Source organism: Cryptomeria japonica, chromosome 5, assembly GCF_030272615.1.
Source record: "Cryptomeria japonica chromosome 5, Sugi_1.0, whole genome shotgun sequence".
Classification (NCBI taxonomy): domain Eukaryota; kingdom Viridiplantae; phylum Streptophyta; class Pinopsida; order Cupressales; family Cupressaceae; genus Cryptomeria; species Cryptomeria japonica.
Genome location: NC_081409.1, coordinates 714057697 through 714063581, shown reverse-complemented (window position 1 = coordinate 714063581; position 5885 = coordinate 714057697). Strand labels below are relative to the sequence as shown.

At 31.8% G+C, this 5885-nt stretch overlaps 1 non-coding gene across 1 annotated transcript; it reads right to left on the bottom strand.

Annotated features, from left to right (window-relative positions):
- Positions 1-5373: 5373 nt before the first annotated feature.
- TRNAV-AAC (transfer RNA valine (anticodon AAC)) lies at positions 5374-5447 on the bottom strand. The gene has a single exon. It is a non-coding gene; the product is annotated as a tRNA-Val (tRNA).
- Positions 5448-5885: the final 438 nt, after the last annotated feature.

Below are 5885 nucleotides of genomic sequence, written 5' to 3'. Positions count from 1 at the left end.
TAGTCTCTAATGATCGTAGATCTTTTAGTGCCAATTCAAATCAATGGTGGATATTCAAAATTTTCAAAATAGTTAGTTGATGATGCTTTGTTTGCTCGAACGAGTAATAATGGTGGACACGATTTCTATCAGTCCCATTCTTGCACAATTTGATAGAATAAATGATGCAACATGGTTGCTATAACATCCATTTTTGCATTGCAAGAAGAATTGAGATAAATTGTGAGCTCTTTGTTATAATCCGAAGAAAATTAGGGTTCACAGGTAAAAGCAAGTAAGTGCATGTACTGAGTTGTGATCAAGTAAAAAATATTTTTGCTTTCTATTTCCTACTATATTTAGGGTTTATGTGCTTAATACTGTAACATGAGAAAAGCCTAATAAGGGTAAAATTTCTAAACCCCAATCGAAACTTGGAACCCTAAGCTTCGAAAAGAAATGAAATGAGTTGGTTAAGTGCTTAATCATCTACTTCAAAGGGATTGCATGATGAAGATCTTTTGATTTAGCTACCAAAGTCTTCTTGAAGAGCAATGTGGGTTTATGGACTTGCAAGTGTTGTCAACATTTTTGGTAGGTGTAGAGATGCGAAAATTCCTGTCACAGGTTGGCATTTGTTTAAATATTGGTATAAAAAGAGGTACTCTTGCTTCCTTATCAAATGCAAAGAATATGGACCTGGAAAAGGTCATGGTACCAAATGTTTTCATTAGCAATGTTGCTAGAGTTATAGCTAAGCAGATGTATAGAGCATAAAGGTTTTGCTTCATAATGGAGGGGAGATGATAATTATGATAAAAGAATGTATTTCAAAGGTCTTTGGTCCAAGATTTGATGTTAATATAGTTAACAAATTTAAAGTGTTTAGGGAAAAATAACGACAAAACAGGAGTAGTTATAGAATTATGCTACTCTCAAGTCATAGAATGAGAGGAATTGATAGAAAACCTATAAAGATTCCCCAAAATGTTCAGTTGAGCCTCTGAACATTGTTCTATTTGAGGACTATTTCATAAAGACATCTTGTGATTGGGGGAAGATGCCAAAGCCAAAATGCCAATTCATCACATTTACATGGTAGTAGATATATAGGATCTAAAGATGTTAAAAATTGGCATACACAATTGAATCTAGAAGCAAATATTGAATATAAACATGGATTGTGGAAATCTAATAGCTCTAATTGATAAATAATGAGTTTGACTATACCACATTCATTATAGCTAATATGCATGGATAGTTGGTTGTCATTAAGAAAACATGATAAAGAAGTGTATTTTAGATGGTACCTCTCTGCTATGTCATGTGTTCTTGTATGCTAGAAGAAAGATATCAAATTAAACCCTACAAGTAAAAGATGTTGATGACTCAAATGCAAATTCTCTTCATGTCTAATGGTGGACATATGTATGGGATATTATATTGTGATAATGCAAACTATGTGATTTTTGAAGAATATTTTGTCAAAAGAATTTTTATTTTCTTGGGAGAGGAGGAAGTCAAACCGCACAAAGAGATCATTAATTTCTTGAGACCAAAGAATAGAGTACCTGATTTGGGAATCCAACATAATTGGGGACATTGGTATCTCCATACCAATACCATATTAACAATAAGATTTTTTGGTTGCTAATTGAGCCCACATATTTTGCCAAAACATATTCCAAGGAGATTGACATATTTGGAGACCATTTAGTAGTTGAATGAATCTAATAAATAATATGTCAACTGAAAGGTTCTTTCTTCCTTTCTACCTCAAGGTTTTTTGATTTTATTGACACCAAAGAAGAAGGATTAGATCATATTTACTCAATATTTTGGTCATACAAGATGAGATTGAAGCCTACAAGGATCTTTGATCCTAAAGGATTCATTAGTTTGGTTAGATTAAGTATCAAGAGAACTCAATTTCTCCATGAGATCACATATGAAGAGGATGTGATTAGAAATTATCTAAGATTCAAGGAGGTGGTTGATAGAAGATCCAAATGGGTTGGTATAATGAGAGAAGAAGAATAGAGAAAAAGGCAACATTCTAACTATCTTGGAGCTTTTGCAGAAATGAAAGATTCCATCCTTAGGATACAAAAGATGTTGGAAAATGTTGGTGCATTAGTTGGATAGCCTCCTACAAAAGAGGATAGGCCAATATATCAACCAAAGAAGGATCCTCTTAATGTTTTCCCATCTTACATTTCCACTTTAAGGGGTTAGGTAATTTTTTCAATGCAACGAATCTCAATTTGCCGTTGCCCCTCAAGAACAACCACTACAGAAAATGAAGCTTGAGAAAACACCCTTGGTTTATTATTCAATCAGTGTTGAGGATGCAATTGATGTGGAAGATTTTGCAGAAACATAATTGGAGAAGAACTAGAGGTTAATCAACTCATATCTTCACCCCCAAGAGTGATGATTTTTGATATGCTGAGGAACATACTGGAGATCGATCTTAGGTATAACAGTGATGACACCAATAATATAAGAGCTTTGGCCTATTCTCAATTCATGTCAGATGATAATTTTGTAAAGACTCAAGAATTCAAAGATTTTTTGTTGAGAATAAAAAATTAAAAGTTTCAATAGAGAATTAATACAACCAAAGGATAAGTAGATCCCTATAGGTATGAAGAAATAATGCAACAAGTGTTAAAATATGCACACTTTAAAATTAGCAAGATCAATCTTGAAGAAGGAAGAAAGTTGGTACAAAACAATGGATTATTGTTACTCCCATATTAGGATATTTATATTGCAATTCTTCTAGATACAATAAAAAAGAGAGATGAAGAGATTTTTTCTATAGATTAGCAAGGAAAATAAGCTTTTTTGGATCAAGTTTTAATATGTAGAGTTTCAAAGTTTGGCAATTTGGTTCATGAAACAAAATACAAGTAAGCCTAAGATGGCATATAATATTCAATAATTGATAGGAAATCTCATTGTCAAGATATTATCAGATACCACTACCCCCAAGTTGCATCCTTTGTAATAAATACATCTTTTTAGAGTGAAGCAACAACTAAAAGGTTGCAAGAATATTTTGGTAAGTTGCAAGAAAATTATATGAAGGATGTGGTAGAGTTAATTAGATGAAATCGATCCAAACATCACCTTTAAGTGTCACAATACCAGTTGCTTCTACTCCTTATAGCTTAGCAAGTCCATCATCATAAGAAAGGAAAACTTTGATTGCATAAATTAGGGAGTTGAAGAAGCAGGTGTAGGAAGATAAAGGAAGGAGAATGAATAAGGTGAATAGTATTGTTGGACCAATAACCTTATATATTATAGGTTGTCAAGAATAATGAATAAGCTTGATGATACATAAAAATATTTTCTTCATTTGAGATCATCATATGTGAAATATATGAGAGATTAGGAGAGTTTGAAGGAGATAACAAATAAATGGACTCATCTGTGAGCAAACTTCTGGAATTGATTGTGTGTGGGTTTTTGAATAAATGTTTCAGATCACACTCTGTGATCCATCACCAGGATGAAAGAGAGCGCTAGAAGCAAAAGATTGATTCAAAACTCGCACACAATCAATTCCAAAAGTTTTCTCACAAATGAATTCTATGGATTGTGGAAATCTCATATCATCAAATAAATGGACTCCAAAGATTGTAGTCATGAAGTAAGATCATAAATTTGCAAGGTTTGATTCACAAGTCCCTAATGATCTGATAGCAATTGATGACATGCCGATTGTACTTGGAGATGTTATTACATTCATATCAAAATTGGATATTCTGATAAAGGATAAGCTGAAAATGTTGGAAAACATATAAAAAAGAATCATGCGGGATATTGTAGATGATTTTAGGATAATCAAGCCATTACATCAATGGAAGGGAGAATTATACATTATAATGCCTACCTTATCTTCATTCATATGTGTTTTAAGGATGATCTCGATATAATTTTACTGAATAGCACATTGGATGAGTTAATTATTTTAGAGATAAGTCTTAATGATTTCATTAAAAAGGCTAGGACAATATTGGATGCAAAATATGTTATACATGAGTAAAGAATAAAAAAATTGCTTTCTTTCCAATAGCCTTCAAAGAAAATTTGTGCAACTTTGATAAAGAAGTATGATAGATAAGGTATATTTGCATTTCAATCAGTCATCATGCTTCGACAATCAACATCCTACTCAATAGATGACTTGGTTTTGAAGATTTTGATAATTATCCTGCAGGGTTACAATTTTGGCTTACGTGGCAGTGTCATAATCAATCTCAATCCTCTCCAATGGCTACAATTGATTCAAGACGGTTTCTTTGAAGCGAAGATCATATCTTGTAATGGGCACTAGGCCTCAAATATCTTTTATTAAATGAAAAGTTCAAATGTAACAAAAAATATTCTTATATTAGTCCCCTAGACACCATGTGTAAAGGTCTTTGCCTAGGCAAAAGACAAACTAGATAGGCGGCTTACCAAATAGATAATAATTAGCATAATGAGGGCGACTATATGATTGAATCATGATCATGGGGTAGCCCAGTTCTAATTCCACACACACATATATAATTTGGTCTGAATATCAACTTCATAAGTTAAATTTCAATTTTATTTTCACATTTTTGCATTGCTCAACAAGTGCTTATTGCCTCATTTCTCCATGAGACTAGTGTGATTCTAATTTCAATGCATTCCATATTGTAAGATGCAGATAATTATCTACTTGCATAACTATATTTTTATTTTAAATTTATATAAAAAATGTCGATAGATATATCATTATGGAACTGACTATATCCAAAAAAAAAAAATCAGATTCTATTAATAAGAAAGTTTCATATATAATATCAAAGAAAGCAAAACCAATTTACAATTTGATTATAAATTTCATTCAAAATCAGATTAAAAGTTTAAAATTATTTACTCTCATTTCATATAAATTGAAGGAATCCGTGCTGTTGAAATCTTTATATGTATGAAGCTTTAGTAAGCCTTAATTTATTATCCAAACTATAAAATAGAATGTAATATGTGACCATGTACATGCTATGCAACACCAAAACAATAATCTAAAAGCCCTTTGAGAGTTGCAATAGTCTGAAAAAAAATAAAAAAATCCAATTTTCTATGCCCTGCGTGAGAGTTATATGAAAAATTTACCAAAGAAATAAACAGATATGTATTTAAGAATACATTTTCCAAAAATAGCTACTGCAGTAGCAATAGTGTTAAGTCAACATCTATAAAAATTAGGCTTGCTAAGTATTGAATTGACATCTATAAATGTATTGAATATGGGGAGATATTGTTAGATATAATTAAAAATAAGAAAAATATAAGGAACAAATTAAAAAATCCAGACTTTGTAGGATTAGGTAGGCTACCGCGCCAAAACATTGGCGCCGCCCAGACTTGAACTGGAGACCTTCAGTGTGTTAGACTGACGTGATAACCAACTACACCACGGCACCGTCATATAAAATTTGATTTATAATAAATTATACTATTAACATCATGCCTTCCATTTTACGCGACGCTTTCAATAAAATACGATAATAAAAAACGCTGGAGTCTAGTAAAGTGGAAATAGAAGCAATAAGAAACTAACCCAATGTTCGAATAATTTTTAATCTACATGATAAACCAAATGCTCTGATAGCTGAGTTGGTTAGAGCACCCGTTTAGCAAGCGGGAGGTCATGAGTTCAACTCTCAATCGGAGCAGTGGTAAAATTACTGTTCCCTTGAATTAGCATTTATGCAGCATCTAAAGCGAAATAATATTATAGTTATTTTAGCTTTAGCTATAGCTATGTATAAAAAGTTTATTATATTTTGTGACTCATCTTTAGATGATGATTATAAAGAATCGTCTGAAAAAATTCACACATTTATTTGTAACTCATCATA